This window comes from Callorhinchus milii, unplaced genomic scaffold, assembly GCF_018977255.1.
Source record: "Callorhinchus milii isolate IMCB2004 unplaced genomic scaffold, IMCB_Cmil_1.0 Scaffold4, whole genome shotgun sequence".
In the NCBI taxonomy this organism is placed as follows: Eukaryota; Metazoa; Chordata; class Chondrichthyes; order Chimaeriformes; family Callorhinchidae; genus Callorhinchus; species Callorhinchus milii.
This window is the reverse complement of record NW_024704745.1, coordinates 67650400-67668945: the sequence shown is the minus strand read 5'-3', so window position 1 is coordinate 67668945 and position 18546 is coordinate 67650400. Positions and strand designations below refer to the sequence as shown.

General features: G+C 42.0%; 1 protein-coding gene across 4 annotated transcripts in view; it reads right to left on the bottom strand.

Annotated features, from left to right (window-relative positions):
- Positions 1–18546, bottom strand: part of sgcg (sarcoglycan, gamma) — a 198296-nt gene that overhangs the window by 142337 nt on the left and 37413 nt on the right. The window contains exon 1 of one of the 4 annotated variants that reach the window (XM_007900657.2): positions 495–627. The exons of the other annotated variants lie outside the window; for them this stretch is intronic. The gene's annotated coding sequence lies outside the window, so the exon portion shown is untranslated. Of the gene's footprint in view, positions 1–494; positions 628–18546 lie in introns of those variants that run through there. 4 annotated transcript variants of the gene reach the window in all.

The window sequence follows — 18546 nt, the reverse complement described above, 5'->3', positions numbered from 1 at the left end:
CTCATAGATCTGCCCATTGCCATTTATAAAGCCCCTTCATCATTTCAGAGAATGTGAAAGTTCAAAGATCTAAAAAATCTCTTTGTCTTAGCCGTAAGATCATTGCTTTATGGTTAAGCAGAGCTTTGTAAAATTCATAAGTAGATTCAGTCTGATTTCGGAAGTCAGTTTTCCACAGTTCTAAGAAGTCAACATTGTTTTTAATGTTCACAATTCCAAATCAGACTCAAATTGCATTAAACCCAGAAAGCAGATAGCAGACTGGAAAGTCCCAAATGAAAAAAGAAAATTGATAACGTGTAAATGAAAAAAATATTTTCCCTTTCCAGCTTTGGTAAAACGATTTGCTCTCTAGAAGATAAGAGCTGTGGATTTGTCAGAACAAAATAATTCATTCATTTGCTTCATGTAAGTGCTTGGATGTATATTGGAGAATTGCGTAGGTCACTCATCTCTGCACTGTCAAAACTTTGTTACGTACAACAGTTACCAACCTTTCTGACCTGCTTACTTCCCCATTCCAACACCCGATGCCTCCAGCTTCCTGCTTGTCCCTCGTCCCCTCTACTTCACCATCAGCGACCGTGCTATCAGCCTCTATGCCTCAAAACTTTGGAACTCTCTCCCTCAATCCCTCCACCTTGCCTCCTCCTTCTCATTTATCAGATTACACCTGAAGACTTTCCTCTGACTGAATTTACGGTCACCTCCTCCCTCCCCCACGGCTCGGCATCACTGTTAAGCATTCCAAGACGCTAGGTAAATGCAAGTTTTTGTTAAAATAAAAATAGTATCTTTGACTATGAATGTTTTGGTAATACTGTGATAAAAAATGCAGTGTTTCATAACAGATTCTGTAGTTAATCTTTCTAAAGACTTCTGACAGCCTAGTTGAATTATTTATTAATCCTTTATGCACAACACACACACACACAATCATGTTCAAATAGCTTTTAAAAGCATGCACCCCACAGGCACCAACTCGATAGCTCCTGTGTGGTTTACAAAATAAGGTCACGTCCCTCACAGGAATTTTCTTCTCTCCTCACTTCCAAAAGTACGGAATCGTGCTGATGTAAAGTTCTATGGACAACAAACATTCTCCATTACTTACTTCAAATGGCTATTGAAACACAGAAATGTGAAGGATTCTGCACAGAGGGGGGCCATTCAACCCATCATCTGTACAACAACAACTTGGATACTACATGAATAGACCCTGAGTTCTATGTGAATCTAGAGTCTAGACGGTGAGTTCTATATGACTCTGGATTGAACTCTATGCAACTCTAAATTGTAAGTTCTATGTGACTATTTAGACAATGGGTGTTAGCCATGAGGGGGGGATTAGTGTCAAAACCTTTCCAGTCGTTTACTGGATCCACAGTAGGAGAGTCAATGGATAACAATCGGAACTGGGAACCTTGATTCTTTTTCCAAACTAAGATTCCTGAGGGCAATTTTACCATCACCATTGCTGCTCTGCCTGAGATCAATGCACTCAGTAGAGGAATGGCTTGAACCCAGGATCTGCAATGTGTCTTGAGTTCCTAGGAGTCAGAGGGGAGTTCCCAAGAGTCGGAGCTGGATGGAGTCCCCACTGAGTCTTTAGTATGGAACCCATGAGAAACACTGCATATTGGACCCTAATCTTCCTTGTTCTATAGATTTTCCATATATTATTTCTTGTTATTCAGATCTTGACTATCACGTGATCAATATACCATGTTTTTTTAAAAAAAATGTATAGGTGCTTCTAAAAGGTTATAGCCCGAAAAATCAAATCTGCCCTCAATACCAAGAATTTGAGCCAGAACTATGAATGTGCTCATAATATCTGTATTCAGTCATATAATGGCAACATGAGGGCAAGCCTAAAGTTGTGCAGTGCGAATATATGATATGCTCTCAGAAAAGATGTCTGAATTAAATCTAGGATTACAAGCCATTATAGATCTGACGAGTGAAAGCTTTTATTTTAAACAGGCAGCACACATTAAGCAACATTGGCAAAAACACAATACTTAGCCAAACTGTGACATTGGTCATGCAGTCTCTTCAGGCATACAGACTAGGGATAGTAGCTCTGAGCAGGATATTTAAAAAGGGGTAAAAAGACAATATTCTACAAAAGGAAGAAACTTGCTATCAATTCACATTTGCAATGAATTAAATTCTCTATCAATGTAGCAGAAATGCACAATGTTATGTATCTGTATAGATGGCATTTTTTTGCTGACACTTATAGCTGTTTCAATTGCAAATAACTATTTCCATTGTTCACCGAGGCTGGGAATTGGATATTATATACTTTTGGAAGTACAGTATTAAACGATACAGGGAATTTAGTTACATTGGCAACGTAGCACTCAGCCTATCAAATGAGGCATTAAATTGAGGTCTTCACTGCCTGATTTTGTGAGGATGTGAAAGATCCCATGACACAATCTGAAAAGGGAAGGGAGTTTGTACCAGTGTTCTAACCAACATTTCTCCAGACTAATTGACCATTCACCTCATGGCTTTTTGTGGGACTTTGTTGACGGGACGTTGGCTGCAATGCTCACCTATAAAAATAATTGCTGAACTTAATAGTGAAGCCCTTTGAGATGCTTTGATGCGAGAAGGCACTATAAAAGTTCTTCCTTTTACTGTGGATACAGCCATTTATTGAGAAGCATTTATACTGAAGCATTCCTTGCCAAATAGCTTAGGTTCATAGTGCAGAAGCCAATCACCTAAACTAAAAAATCACTAATATGTGATGCAGACATTAGCTTCACAATGGGTAACTATAGAAGATAACATCTGCCTTGCGTCTCCTTCATACAAGGCCAACAAGCTAGTTTGGGCAATCACAGCTCAATACTAAACTTAAAACAAAATATACCACAGAAGCAGCATTTTAATTGAACGATTAAATCAATATCTGTCTGTTTGTCACATATTGGGATCGGATTTCTGTGCAGAACATTTCCATGAAGCTTCATGGTTGTTTGAGGGACACTTCTGCATGCAAATTATCTGCCATATTCTCTTACAGAATTTAGCAATACACTTTACAGTATACCCTGTGTCGTGCGTTGCAATATCCTCCTGATATAAAAGCTGCTCTATCAAATGCAAGGGTTATTATTTATTAATTAACAAGGTCGTTCTGACAAAAGGTCAAAGACCTGAAATGTTAGCTCACTTTCCTCTCTCCAAAGATGCTGCCTGATCTGCTGAGTATTCCCAGCGACTTCTGTTTTTATTTCAGGTTTCCAGTAAATTACAGTATTTTGCCTTTTGTCCCCTTCTATTCCCCTTTCTGTCATGTGAAGATTCAGCCTCCTATTAAATTCATCTTTACTATCTGATTCAACCACTGCTTCAGGCAGCAAATTCCATGTTCTCATGACACTCTGCATGAAGTAATTCCTCCTAAATTCTCTTTCAGATCCTCCAGTTACTATTTTCTACGTCTTGCGGGACACAAAGACCACTGATAGCAATAATGTTAATGTTAATTATTACGAATCAGTGATTGATTATTATGCATTTTTGATGCTTATTTTAGGAACGTAATTGACAAGCTTCAAATTACTTTGATTTCAATCTGCACATCATGTATACAATGTAATCTTGCTAAGGTTCTTCTGGGCCATAACAGGCCCATCTTGTCAATGACCTTGAATCACTTGTGCTCTTAATGAGTGACTGGCTGCCACTAATTCTCATTGGAGAGATATTCCTATATTCCAGGCCTGCCAATGATTTCTGGATCATCGGAGCAGCTTTAAAATTAATTCTTAGTTGCTGCGTGTGGCTAAAAGCTGTCAAGTGATTATTTGCATGTTAATTTTCACATGTGAATTATCACCTTGCAGGAGCTCAAAATATCCTCTGTCCCAGAATAAATGATCTTTGTCACCTGTGAAACAAATCCTGCTGCCAACTCTCTGTACAAGTGAGATCCCCTTAAATATTTATAGTCTTACCCAAATTATTAGATGCAATAACACCATTATGATAATTCCACCACACAAGTTAAGATATTGAAATGAAGGAGGGAGAACGATTGGGGAGAAATTTCATTTGGTCTAGATTTACTCTATTAATGTGGCATTTTGCAGTATTCAGAAATTGGCTAATTCTTGTATTTAATATTGCATTAAATACAATATTAATTTTGAAGCTTTTATTTTCACAAATTCCTCTAACAACTAGAGAAAAACAACTTCAAAGTGAAGACAGAAGTTAACTATTTTCCAAATTCTGGGTGCTTTCCAAATATGCTAAATAATTTTGAATTATTTTGCTCACAAAATACAAAGTCATTCTACTTTACAATATATTCTCTGAAATGCTTTGAGACGCTACCCTTGAAGGGTGCTATATAAATGTAAGTTGTTGTTGTCTCAACGAGCTAATTAGGTGCTATATCAAATGCAAGGATTATTATTATTTGCTTCAACCACAGCTTCCGGCAGTGAGTTCCATATTCTCACCATTCTGTGTAAGAAGGCGTTTTTTCTAAACTCCCTATTTAGGTCTATTACCGTATATCTACGTAAATGCTACATAAATAGAAGAATCTGGACCCAGGTAGAATTTCACCTTAGATAATCCAAGAGGAGAGAATATTCAAACCCTTTCAATATAGTCATTGAGGTTGTTCTGACAGCAACAAGCTATTTTAAACAAGCAATAAACATAAACGTTAGATTGGTTGAGAGCAAGCAGACTAAATTTAAATCAGACTATTTTTATAGTTAAGTTTAACAAGAGCTCAAAAAGTGTGGCATTTCTTCCCTTTCTCGTGTCAGCCTGGCTCACTTGGTAGCAATCTTGCCTCTGAGTCATAAAGCTGTGGGATCAAGTCCCATGTTGGGACTTTCAATTTACAGTCTAGGTTGACACTTCAATGCAGTGCTGGGGGATCGCTCAATTGTCAGAAATACCGATCTTTGGATAAGACGTTAAACTACAATCCTGTCTGCCCACTCAGGGTTTTAAGGATTACAATAGGATAAGTAATATGGTCAGTAGACAACCTGATATCCAAAATAATTGGGAACTGTAGGTTTGAAAACAGTGCGGAAATCAGGTCAGCACACAAAATATAAATTGGCTGTATTACGAACCAAAAACTGCTTTAATTAGGAGTCATAATGTCACAATACTGCCACAATAATAATAATTCTTGCATTTGATCAGATTGCTGAAACATTTCAAAGCACTTCATAGGATTTTACTGTGAAGTGCTGTGTCTTTATTTGCAGAAAACACAATGTCCAATTTGCAACATCACAAACAGCCATGAAATGAACGACAAATTACCTGGGATTGTTGGCCAGGATACCAGGAGAAACTCCCTTGTCTTTTTGATTAGTGCCGTGGGTTCTTTAACATCCACGTGAACAGCCAGACTTTAAGTTTAATGCTTAATCTGAAGGACACCACCCGCCAACAATGCAACACAACCCCAGCACAGCATTGGAGGTCACCCTACAACAACAATAATTTGCATTTACATACAATGGCATCCTTCACGCAGGGTAACTTCTCAAAGCACACTCTTTTTATCTCTATTTTTCTCTCTGACTGTTACGCACTCACTTTTCCGATTCTCTCACTCTATCAGTAAACTTTCTCTGTCTTTAGTCCTACACTCTACCTGTAACAAATGTTCAACAACAAAAACCCTAACTCCTGCTGCTATTCATAGTGGCTGCCCAGGAAAAATCGTAAATCTGGTAAGCTCTGGTATATGTGTATAACTAAACGTTTTTGCTGATATTGCTGATATTCACTTTTGCAATGAATCAGTGTAGGTATTTTTAAAACCTGGAAATCTGGCTTCTGAATTAAGACTGAAGCTAAGAATTTACCACAGTTCTGTGCAATCTTATCCTTTCTTTTGAAAAACATGGTATTAAAATTGGTCATTCACTTCATGGTTGTTTGTGGGACACTGCTATGTGCAAATTGGCTGCTGTGTTCACCTACAAAATTCACAGGCAGTACACTTTACAGTAAATTCTGTAAACCGCTATGAGATGTCTCAATGACTTGATTAGGCACTATACCAAATGCAGGGATTATTATAATGATTACACGCTAAAACAAGGTGGAATTTGAGATCTCGTGTCATCTGCAATTGTAACAATCTATGAAAAGATATCAGTTTCGAAACCACCATACTTTAAAACTGTATTGAACAGAGTCAGACAGATTTCAAAGTATGCAAATCAGAACATTTGAACATTTTCGGGATGACTGCTTGGTTTAAAAGACTTAAGTAGACCATGTGTAGGATTGCCTTCTGAGAGTGTGTGGATTGCACCTGACTACAGGCCATCTGTTTCTACATCGGGCCAATACACTATGATCTATGCAAATTAACTGAGAGAACAGCTATAGAACAGTGGCTCTTAATAACCTTTTATGATATTGCGAGTCCAAAATCATTTATACACAGATATCCCTATCAGGATACAATACAATTTAGACTTATATAGTGCCTTTCACTTCAAGAGGATATTTCAAGGTGCTTCACTATGCTGGATGGGAGTCTGAGCTGGGGTGAGAGCCGAGGGGATTGTGGAGGCAACTGATGTCCAATAGCGCAGTCGGAGAGGTAAGTTTTGAGACAAGGAGCGATGGAGCGAGTCGGATGGAGTTCCAGAGAGTAAAGGCAGAATGGCTGAAAACCCATCCACCAATGGACTGGGTGAGGGAGAGTGATCACTGATCAAAGGGATCGGCCAGGATGGTGTTTAAACCTTTCATACCCTCTAGTAAAGACCATTTTTCAACACTAAGGAAAGGAACCATATGTTTAACATTTACTTTAGTGCTTTGACCTTTTTTCAAAAAGAAAATGAATGCTTTTTCAGAGTTAGTGAGAGATGTGTAAATGAGCCACTGTCATAGGGTAAATGAAAAGCAATCCAAAGGACTTAAGGACAGATCAGTTAAGGGTAAATCGACATCATCAAAACCGTTCTGTAGAACACCCAGGACATTCACATAGCCAAGTGCAGCAGAGGCAAAATTAACTCAAAAAAAAACACCAAAAGAGATCAAGTAGGAAAATAAAAATAATTATCTTCACATTTGGTGTAGGGCCTTTCACATTGAAAGGACGTCTCAAAGCGCTTTGCAGAATCTATGGTAAAGTGGAGTCAATGTGTGTTTGGTCGGTGAACTAAGGGGATTATAAAGGCAGACTAAGAAAAAAAGAAAGATTTAGAAAGATTGTAGGGAGAAAGGAGAGGGTGACTATAGCTGTTGATGCTCAAGTTGCCATGATGAGTGGCTGATTGGCAGATATTAATAATAATCCTTGCAATTCTATTGGTCTTTCACATCAGGAGGACATCTCATAGCACTTCACGGGATATACTGTGAAGTAGCGTGTCTGTGTAAGTTGTGCGCAAACATAGCAGCCAATACATAGAAGAGGAATTCAGGTTTCCATTAAGCTGCTGCTTGTTGGCCGTGGCTGGTGAGAAGGTAACCTGCTTCCAGCCATGACCCTAGCATTTCAGGAAGTGAACACTGGTAATATTTTGAATGTAATGGTATGAGAGGGAATTGATTGTCACTGCACTGCAACATCTATAATCGATAGGATTAGCATTCTGAATTGATGAGATCAAATGGGCTAAAATCCTTCTTCATCTGAGCCTTCTTTAGATCTTGTGAGATGCTAAAGTCCCAATTTGCCTGCTTATTTCAATGTTAAAAATCCTATGGCACTATTCAAAAAGAGAAATTTATTTGTGTCCTGCTTTACAATTCCCCAGTTTATTTGTTAATTTACTTTGTGGCTTTGTGTGTCAGTGATCTTCAAAGGGTCAATTGGCTGCCATGTGTTCCTACAAATACAGTCTCAACAGTGGCTGCAATTGCCTGTGAGGCTTTTTGAGGTGGTTCAGTGTTACAGTCACTTTATCCAATGGAAGGATTATTATTAATCAATGGACCTTTTGAGTCAAGGCACAACAGCAACTTTCATTTATATAACTCCTTTCATGCGGCAAGCATCTCAGAGCTCTTAAGATATTGTGCTTAAGAGCACAATAACACTCTGGGTCCCAAAACAGACACCAGTTACTCACCATTAGTAAAGATTATGAATGCAATATGTCTGTCGCTCTCTTTTATATAAATGAATAATTGCTCAAATTTCTCAACCAAATTATGAAGATCCATTCAGGATATTCTCTACCAGGTAATGAAAAAGAATCAGAGGCAAACAGAAAGCACAAAGGCCCTCAAAGAAAGCACAGCTTTTTTTTTTAATCTAACAATTCTTACATTTAGCACTTTACAAGATTGACTGTGTGTTTTGTGATGAACAACAAATCTATATGTACAATCCTGTACAGCCCTCACCCTGACCCTGCTTCATGGTTCCCTGATTGAACATCATTTGAGCATTAAGGCCCAAGAGTCTCACTGTTACAATGTAAATGGAAAAATGACATCAGTATGATTTGTGGCAATACTGCACGTCACAAATGGCCTTGGAGTGTTGAAAATGTTCACTTTTTTAAAATTATAATTCATTGCATCAGCGCTGACTGATGAGAGATATTCTTGGTGTTGTGAGACAATAGTCCTGAGCTGTTAATTCATGCTTGGAATCCGTAATGTCTGCAGCAAGGTTTACAGAGGCAGCACATTAACCAAACAACCGAGCGCAAGAATAAAAAAGAGAAAAAAAGACAGCACAGGATTGACCAGTATAATAGTTAGCTTTGAAGGGAGACATGACAATCCAGAGACACAGAATGTGGGTGGGGAGGCCAGAAATTGGTTACCTCTAGAGATCATACTGGCTATGCAGCAGTCCCCACACCCTGCCACCCACCCCCACGAGACAACAACTCCACAATAAGACATGTTTTATATGGTCTGTGGCAGGAGCGGGTTTGATAGCTGAATAACCTCCTATTGGACAATTTTTGTCTTTATGGGCACAGCTTTGCAACTCTCAAATTTCATTCCATAAGCATTAGAAGTGAAGAATTCTCAAAACTACTGACAGTAAATGGAAAATCCTTTGAACTGCCAATATTATGTTACATACACAGAATCATTGCATTAGTGATACATTATTAATATTGTTGCACTGAGTTGACAACAATACTGTTCCAATAATAATTATGTATGTATTTCCTATGTCTTGAAGCCATGAAAATCTATCCCCCAATGAAAACTAAAGTTTGAAACCATTCACTTTAGGTAAAAGAAGTTACACATGCATCACATAAGCACACAAGCACGGCCTCCCAATATAAAAAGGGGTTATTTATTTAAATATAAATGTAAATTTGTATTCCATTGTATCATACATTTAAAAAGAGCTACTCTAGGTATTTAAATTTTATTTGAAACCAAGGTCCACTATACTGATAAGAATAATAATCCTTGAATTTGATATAGCATCTTAGAGACTTCTAAAAGCGCTTCGCAGAATATACTGTAAAGTGAATTGACTGTATATTTTGTGGGTGAAACGCAGCAGGTAATTGCACACAGCAGTGTCCCACAAATAATTGTGGAAGGTTATTCACAGATAGAGAAATGTACATGTTGATAGATTGAGAGACATGAGCAGCAAAAAGTAAGGCAGACCAATAGGACGAGGCTGACACAAACAAAGGGAGACTGAAACAGAGGTAGTTTTTATAAAGCATGTTTTATTTAGTGCCCCAGCCTCTTGTTCTCTCACTGACCTGGATTTAGTCAAACGCTGCAGTGAGAATCTTAATTTGATTTTAATTTAATAGTTATAACAATAATAATCCTTGCATTTGGCATAGCATCCTATCACTGAGATGTCCCAAAGCGCCCCACATAACACACTGTAAAGTGAACTGACTGCGCACTCCATGGGCGAAAAGTGGCAGCCAACCTTGTTATAATAATAATAATCCTTGCATTTGATATAGCGCTTTTCACGTCGGGAGGACGTCCCAAGGCGCTTCACAGAACACACTGTAAAGTGAGTTGACTGTATATTTGTAGGCGAACGCGGCAGCCAATTGCGCACAGCAATGTCCCACAAGAGTCATATGGATTGAAAATGACCAATTTATTATTGTTTTTTGGTTTTGGAGGGATTATTATTAGGCGTGTGGAGTAAGGAAACTTGCCCAAGGTTTTGCCCTGCCGGGAATTGAACTCAGGTCTCTCACTTGCAAAGCGAGTGCTCTAACCACTGAGCTACAAGACTCCACAAATAATGTTATTTGTGTTAATTTAGAACTACAGCAATTTATAGCATAGAGGAAGGCCATTCATCCCATCATATCTGTGCTTGCTCTCTGAATACCATTAACTGTATTTATCGTTTCCCTTCGACCATTTAAGTGTTTGTACTTGAGTCAGTAAAAGTCAGAGGAAATGCCATTTGTAAGCAACAGTGCACTTATCATCTGCTGTGTTTGAAGGTTACTTGTACCATTAGTTTATATTTATACATAAGCAGGATAAATGCCTTCTGTAATATCCTGCAAGGATAAAATGTAAGGTCATAATTATCTCGACAGCAGGCATTTTTGAGATAATGCCAAACTTGTCAAACTATCAGAAACAACAACCGTACAGAAGAAGTGAAACACAAAGAGATAATGAAAGGAATTAAAACGTTTCCAAACATTGACAGACAGACAAAAATAATCTTTACATTTGATATAGCGCCTTATATTGAGACCTCTCAAAGCACTTCAAAGAATATACTGTAAAGTGAATTGACTGTATTTTGTGGACAAAATGCAGCAGCCAATCGAGGACATCAGGAATCTAGGTCCTCTCGCTTGCAAGGCGAATGCTCTATAACCACTAAGCTACAGGACTACACTTTTAAAAGACAAGACAGATATATGCCTCTATTTTGACAGCCGCTTGAACTAAATTTACAATTGTCTTTCACATCTATATACAGAATAAGTTAAAAAAAAGTGCAGGATCCTATTAATGACAAATTCACAGCAAATGTATTTTTGCTTCCAAGACCTGATACTCTCAGTTTGTAAGACTATTTTGCTTTAAAATTTAAGATTGTGCAGGATTGTGGAAGATTCTTCATGACTGTCTTAAGTTGAAAGCTGCTTTTCAGCAGTTAAAAAGTTCACCAGTTCTTAAAAAGAACTGGCTTCTCAGGCTAAGCCTAGCGATTTTTTGGTCATGTATACATAATGTATAGTAATGTATACATAAATTGCATTTAGTAATAATGATAAATAAAATTAAACCTTGCATTTGAGATAGCATCTTTCACATCGGGTGACAAAAGACTGGGAACAGATCAGTTAAGGAATTTACACAATGTACAGTAGGGAGAAAGTAACATAACTTTTCTTTTCAAATACAAATTACATTCGTAATATAAGAGGTGAAAATCACAATAATCACTTTTCTAATGAGCAAATACTGCCACAGACAGGTTTTCTCTTGTTAAGAGCTCCTGGAAGTTTGCAAATAAAGGAGCATTTCCAGTATTCATTACAGAATCCAGAGCTCTAATGTCAAACACAAAGATTAACTGGCAATTGATTAACAAGAGAGAAAAAATGAGTTGTCTGTGATGGTACATGGGATTATCCTGATGTGAGCACAATCTGTATTCAGGCCCATTCAAGCCATGATTTTAAGATCCCTCTATTATTGTGTCTGCTGCATGTTGATCTTTAGTTGCCTATACTATGTATTCTTGGTATGTCTCATAACTCCTTCTACGTCTTCACCGTATCTTGAATAGATAAGAATGCTAATCTCTCCCTCTATTAAACTGATGGACTATTCATTAACTTGTGTCTGGTTCTCCTTATCCAGCAAGACTGGTTCTCCTTTAACATATAAGTTAATGCAGGGTTCAGATTTGACAGGAATGCAGATCATACCAATGAGTTGATTTCTAATTTAGGTCAAGGAAGGTCCAATGATTGACATTACAGGTCCCATCACCCCCAAAGCATTGCGTGGAATCTCTATGCAGAACTTTGAGAATTGTAATTATATTGAGAACTTCTAAGACTGGAATTAACTATTTCCCCGATCCACTAATATCTTAGCACCACAGTGGGATTCTTACAGTAACAATACGCTACATAGAATCAGAGCTAGCAGTGGCTGTTTGCACTGTTCGTTTTCATTGGAACATATAAGAACATAAGAACATAAGAATTAGGAGCAGGAGTAGGCCATTCGGCCCCTCGAGCCTGCCCCGCCATTTGATAAGATCATGGCTGATCTTCAGACCTAACACTAATTACCTGCCCTGTCCCCATATCCCCTAAACCCTCTGTTTTTTAAAAATCTCTCAGTCTCAGCCTTGAAGATCTTCAAGGACTGAGCATCTACAGCCTTCTGCGGTAGTGAATTCTACCCTCCGAGTGAAGAAATGTTTCCTCAACTCTGTTCTAAAAGGCTGACCCTTCATTTTAAGACAGTGACCTCTGGTTATAGATTCTCCTTCCAGGGAAAACAGACCCTCAGTGTCTACTTTATCAGCCCTTTAAGAATCTTATATGTTTCAATAAGATCTCCCCTAATTCTTCTGTACTCTAGAGAATATAGCCCTAGTTAATTCAGCCTATCCTCATAGGTCAGTCCCCTCATGCCAGGAACTAACCGAGTGAATCTACGCTGCACCCCCTCTAGGGCAAGTATGTCCTTTTTTTAAATAAGGAGACCAAAACTGCACACAACACTCTAGGTGCGGTCTCACCAAGGCCCTATACAGTTGCAGCAAAACTTCCCTACTCTTGTACCCTAAACCTTTTGCAATGAACGCTAACATGCCGTTCGCCTTCTTAGTTGCTTGCTGCACCTGCAAACTAACTTTTTGAGACTGGTGTACAAGGACACCCAAATCCCTCTGCACACTAACATTATCTAATCTCTCCCCCTCTAGAAAATAATCTGTTTTTCTATTTTTTCTACCTAGGTGAATAACTTCACACTTCCCCACATTAAATTCCATCTGCCACCTACTCGCCCACTCCCCGAGCCTATCTATATCCTATTGCAATCTTTTTGCATCATCCTCAGAGCTTACTCTCCCACCTTGGTTAGTGTCATCCGTGAATTTAGATACGTTACATTCAATGTCCTCGTCCAGATCATTGATGTAAATTGCAAATAGATGAGGCCCAAGCACTGATCCTTGTGGCACTCCACTAGTCACATCCTACCAATTCGAGAATGACCCGTTTATCCCTACTCTCCGTTTTCTACCCGTTAGCCACTCTTCAATCCATGCTAATATGTTCCCATTAATCCCGTGGGCCTTAACCTTGTGCAATAGCCTTTTGCGTGGCTCTTTGTCAAATGCCTTTTTAAAATCTAAATATACTATATCTACTGGTTCCCCCCTATCTAACCTGCTAGATGCATCTTCAAAAAACTTTAAAAGATTAGTTAAGCATGACTTCCCTTTTGTAAAGCCATGTTGACTCTGCCTAATCTTGTTATGGTCTTCCAGGAATCCCATAACGACATTCTTAATTAAGGACTTAAGAATTTTTCCTACAACTGATGTCAGACTGACTGGTCTATAGTTCCCCATCTTTTCTCTCCCACCCTTTTTAAATAGTGGTGTCATGTTTGCAATCTTCCAATCAATGGGAACCGTTCCAGAATCCAGAGAATTTTGGAAGATCAAAGACGAGCCATCCACTGTCTCAGTAGCCACCTCTTTTAAAACCCTAGGATGTAGGCCATCAGGTCCAGGAGATTTATCAGTTTTAAGACCTGATAATTTACCTAAAACATTTTCCAGTGCACTGGCACGCAGTCATTAGATATTTGCAGCAATGCTGGAAAAAGTTAAGACCATCTTGTTGACAGCGAGTAAATCTTCTTAATGTTATATTGGCATGAAAATGCCAGACCAGCATTGGCATTGCCAGCAGTCAGTGAGCATGATGCAGAGACTGATATTTTGTTAGGTTTGTATTAGCATTAACACTGACACTAAGTGCAGGGTAATGCCAACGAATCAATATTAACAATGTAATTTACATCAATTTCCAAAACACGTTCCGACGGTGTGCTGGAATGCTGGTCGGGGGCCAGGAAAGCACGGAACTCACTTGATGCCTGAAATGGATCAGGTGAATTTAATTCCTACCTCAACCATTAAGATAGTAATAATAATAATCACAATAGTAATCCTTGCGTTTGATACAACACCATATCACATTGTTGAAATTCTCAAAGTGCTACCCAGATTTTTATTGTAGATACAGGAATATCCCAAAAACAACTCGCATCTATATACAACAACAACAAGATTCCATTTATAGAGCGCCTTTCACGTCAGGAGGACGTCCCAAGGCGCTGCACAGTTGGGTCATGACCCGAGCAGGGGGGGAAATGGTCAGGGTGAGGGGAGGGAAGGGAGGGAGAGAGGAGGGGGGAAATGGTCAGGGTGAGGGGAGGGAAGGGAGGGAGCGAGGAGGAGGAAGAGAGTCGAGAGGGGAGCTGAAGGCACGGTCAAAGAGAAAGGTTTTGAGACCGGCCTTGAAGGAGGAAAGGGAGGAAGCAAGGCGAAGGCACTGGGGGATGGAGTTCCAGAGCCTCGGGGCTGAGAGGCTGAAGGCCCGACCACCGATAGTAGGGCGGTTGGGCGGGGACGTGGAGCAGACCGGAGCCAGAGGAACGGAGGGTACGGGCAGGTAGGTAGGGGGATAGTAGGTTGGAGAGGTAGGAGGGAGCAAGGCCGTGAATGGCCTTGTAGGTGAGGATGAGGATCTTGAAATCAATCCTCTGGGGGATGGGGAGCCAGTGGAGGCGAGCGAGGGTGGGAGTGATGTGGTCCCGAAGCCTGGTGCGGGACAGTACACGAGCTGCAGAGTTCTGAATGACCTGCAGCTTGTGGAGGGAGGTGCCGGGAAGGCCGGCGAGGAGAGAGTTCCCATAGTCCAGCCTTGAGGTGACAAAGGCGTGAACCAGGGTTTCAGCAGCGTGAGGGGTGAGGTAGTGCCGTAATCTGGCGATATTCCGGAGGTGATGGAAGGCGGTGCCAGTTGTGGTGCGGATGTGAGGGAGAAAGGACAGCTCAGGGTCGAACAAAACGCCGAGGTTCCTGACTGGCTTTGAGAGGTGGAGAGTGCAGCCTTGGATGCTGATGGTGTCAGCGCCTGAGGTGCGGAGGCGCTGACGTGAGCCAATCAGGAGGGCCTCGGTTTTTCGCACGTTGAGCTGAAGAAAGTTGTCTCTCGTCCAGGACTCGATGTCGGACAGGCAGGCTGTCAGGACATCGGTGGTCGTGGAGTTGAGAGTAGAGGAGGAAAGGTAGAGTTGGGTGTCATCCGCATACATGTGGAAGTTAACCCCATGTTTGCGGATGATGTCACCGAGGGGGAGCATATAGAGGGTGAAGAGGAGGGGACCGAGGACAGAGCCCTGAGGGACACCACATGAGACAGTACGGGGGGTGGAGGAGAAGCCATTCGTTGAGACGAAGTGAAGACGGTGGGAAAGGTAAGAGCTAAACCATTCAAGGACAGTGCCTTGAAGGTTGAGGTGGGAGGACAAGCGGTGGAGTAGGATAGCGTGGTCGACCGTATCGAATGCTGCCGATAGGTCGAGGAGGACGAGGAGACAGAGGGAGCCCTGGTCACAGATGGTCAGGATATCATTGGTGACCTTGACCAGGGCAGTTTCTGTGCTATGAGCAGCACGGAAACCTGACTGAAGGGGTTCAAAAAGAGAATGGGTGGAGAGGAAAGAGCGCAGTTGGGAGGCGACAACTCTTTCCAAGACCTTGGAGAGAAAGGGGAGGTTGGAGATGGGCCGGTAGCTTGATAGCTGCGACGCATCAAGGGAGGGTTTTTTCAGGGTGGGCGTGATGATGGCAGTTTTTAATGGAATGGGGACAGAGCCAGAGGAGAGGGACAGGTTTATGATGTCAGTGATGTGTGGGGCAAGAAAATGGAGCTGGGAGATAAGGAGTGGAGTGGGGATGGGGTCAAGGGAGCAGGTGGTTGGTTTTAGGGATAGGATGAGTTCAGTGACAGAGGGTGGGGAAACGGGTACGAAGGTGTGTAGGGGAGGATGGGTAGGAGTCGGAGTGTGGGAGGGAAGGGGTGGGTGGTGGGTGGAAGTTGGAGGGGAAGTGACCGCGGAGCGGATTCCCTTGATCTTGGATTCAAGGAAATCCAGCATCTCCTCGCAGTGAAGGTTGGAGGAGATGACCTGCGCGGGGTGGCGGGGGGGACGGAGGAGTCGGGATGTGGTGGAAAACAGTAGCCTGGGGTTGTTCTTCGCCTCCAGGATTATCCTGGAGTAGAAGGACGACTTGGCCGAGGCTAGAGTGGAGCGGTAAATTTTGAGGAGGTCCAGCCAGATTTGTCGGTGGACCGATATAGCACCCTTCACTCACGGTAGTGTCTCAGAGCACAAACAGCCAAAAGAGAGCGACCACACAGACACAGAAAAAATCCCTTTTCTTTACAAATAGGAATGGGATGCCATGGGATCATTACTGTCCACCTGAAGAGGCAGACGGGACCTCAGTTCAGTGTCTCATTCAAAAAAAATACCTCCAACAATGTTTCCCAGCAATGCACTGGAGTATCAGCCTAGACTATGAGCTCAAAAGCCAAATGTGGAGCTAGAACTCACAACCTGCAGACTCAGAGGCAAGAATACTATGGCCTGAGCCAGATTAGACACTTCCTCAGCCAAGTGATAAATCCAGCCAAGTGATGAATGTTAAGAGTCCTAAAAGAAACAGTACTGGCAGCCTAAATTTGTAAGTATTGCTTGAGAGTACAACAACAAGATTACATTTGTATAGCGCCTTTCACGTCAGGAGGACGTCCCAAGGCGCTGGACAGTGTACAGCATTTCAGACCCGAGCTGGGGTCAGGGGGTGGGGGGGGTGTGGTGGAATGGAGGGGAGGGGAATGAGAGTGAATGGTCGAAGAGAAGGATTTTGAGGCGGGACTTGAGGAGGCTAAGGAGGGGGCGAGGCGGAGTGATTGAGGAATGGAATTCCAGAGGTTGGGGACAGAGTGGCTGAAGGCTCTCCCGCCAATAGTGGGGCGGGTGATGTGGAGCAGGCCAGAGCCGGCTGAGCGGAGGGAGCGGGCGGGTTGCTAGGTCACAGAGATAGGATGGGGCGAGGCCATGGAGGGCTTTGTAGGTGAGGACCAGGATCTTGAACTGGATCCTCTGAAGGATAGGGAAACAATGCAGTCGGTTGAGAATGGAGGAGATGGAGTCATGGAGTTTGGCACGGGAGAGGACATGGGCTGCAGAGTTCTGGATTATCCACAGCCTGTGGAGGGAGGAGTTGGGAAGGCCGACAAGCAGGACATTTGAATAGTCGAGCCTGGAAGTGATGAAGGCATGAACAAGAGTTTCAGCGGCCTGAGGGGTGAGGTAGTGGTGGAGTCGGGCGATGTTACGGAGGTGAGGGAAGGCAGAGCGAGTCATGGCTTGGATGTGGGGAAGAAATGACAGTTGAGGGTTGAACAAGACACCTAGGTTCCTGACTGGCTTTGTGAGTTGAAGTGTGCAACCATGGAGGATGATGCTGCCAGAGCCTGAAGTACAACTTCACTCAGCAAATTACAACAGGAAATTTACATTTATATACAGCCATTACATTTATAATCAGCCGTACGTGGTTATGGGATAAAAGCAGAGAGGGGGACTAGTTGAATAGCTCTTTCAAAGAGTTGGTACAGACAAGGTGGGTCAAATGACCCCTTCTGTGCTGTAAAATTCTATGATTCACATTGGGAGGAGGTCTCAAGGTGTGAACAGTCCAAGGTTTGCACCGAAGCTGAGGGTGGGAGCTGGAAGAGGGGGAAAAGATGACCAAAGGTGCGGTAAAAGAGGAGCGTCTTGAAATGGACCTTGAAGGAGGTGAGGGAAGGGATGATGCAAGGGGAATGTAGAACTGAGTTCCAGAGAGTGGGGGCAGATAGAGTGAAAGTCCAACCCCCAATGGATCAGGTAAGCTGGGAGACATGAAGCAGGCCAGTGCCTGCCGAGCATAACGAGCGGGCAGGTTTGCAAGATAGGAGAAGGGGAGCATAAGTACGGTGGGGCAACAAATGGAGAAATTTAAACTGAGGATGAGGATTTTGAACTCAATCCTATGAGGGATGGGAAGGATCCGAGCGAGGATGGGGGTGATAGGCTCATGGAGCCTAGTGCGGGAGAGGACACAAGATGCTGAGTTCTGGAGAGTCTGCAGCTGGTGAGGGGAAGAGCTGGGTAGTCTGGTGAGCAGAAGTTGGCATCGTCAAGCCTGGAATGTGATGAATGTGTGGATTATGGTTTCAGTGGCCTCAGGGGAGAGATAGTGGTGGTGGCAGGAAATGTTGTTTCGGTGGGAGAAAGCTGAGCGAGTCTGAGAAGGTTAGCCTTACCCTGGACTTGATGTCAGACAGGCGATTACTCAGAATAGTACTAGTCTTAGAATCAAGGATGGAGGCAGAAAGATAAAGGTGGGAGTCATTTACTTTATGTTAACCCCATGGCTGAAGATCACATCACCGAGGGGGATTACGTAGATATTAAAGAGGA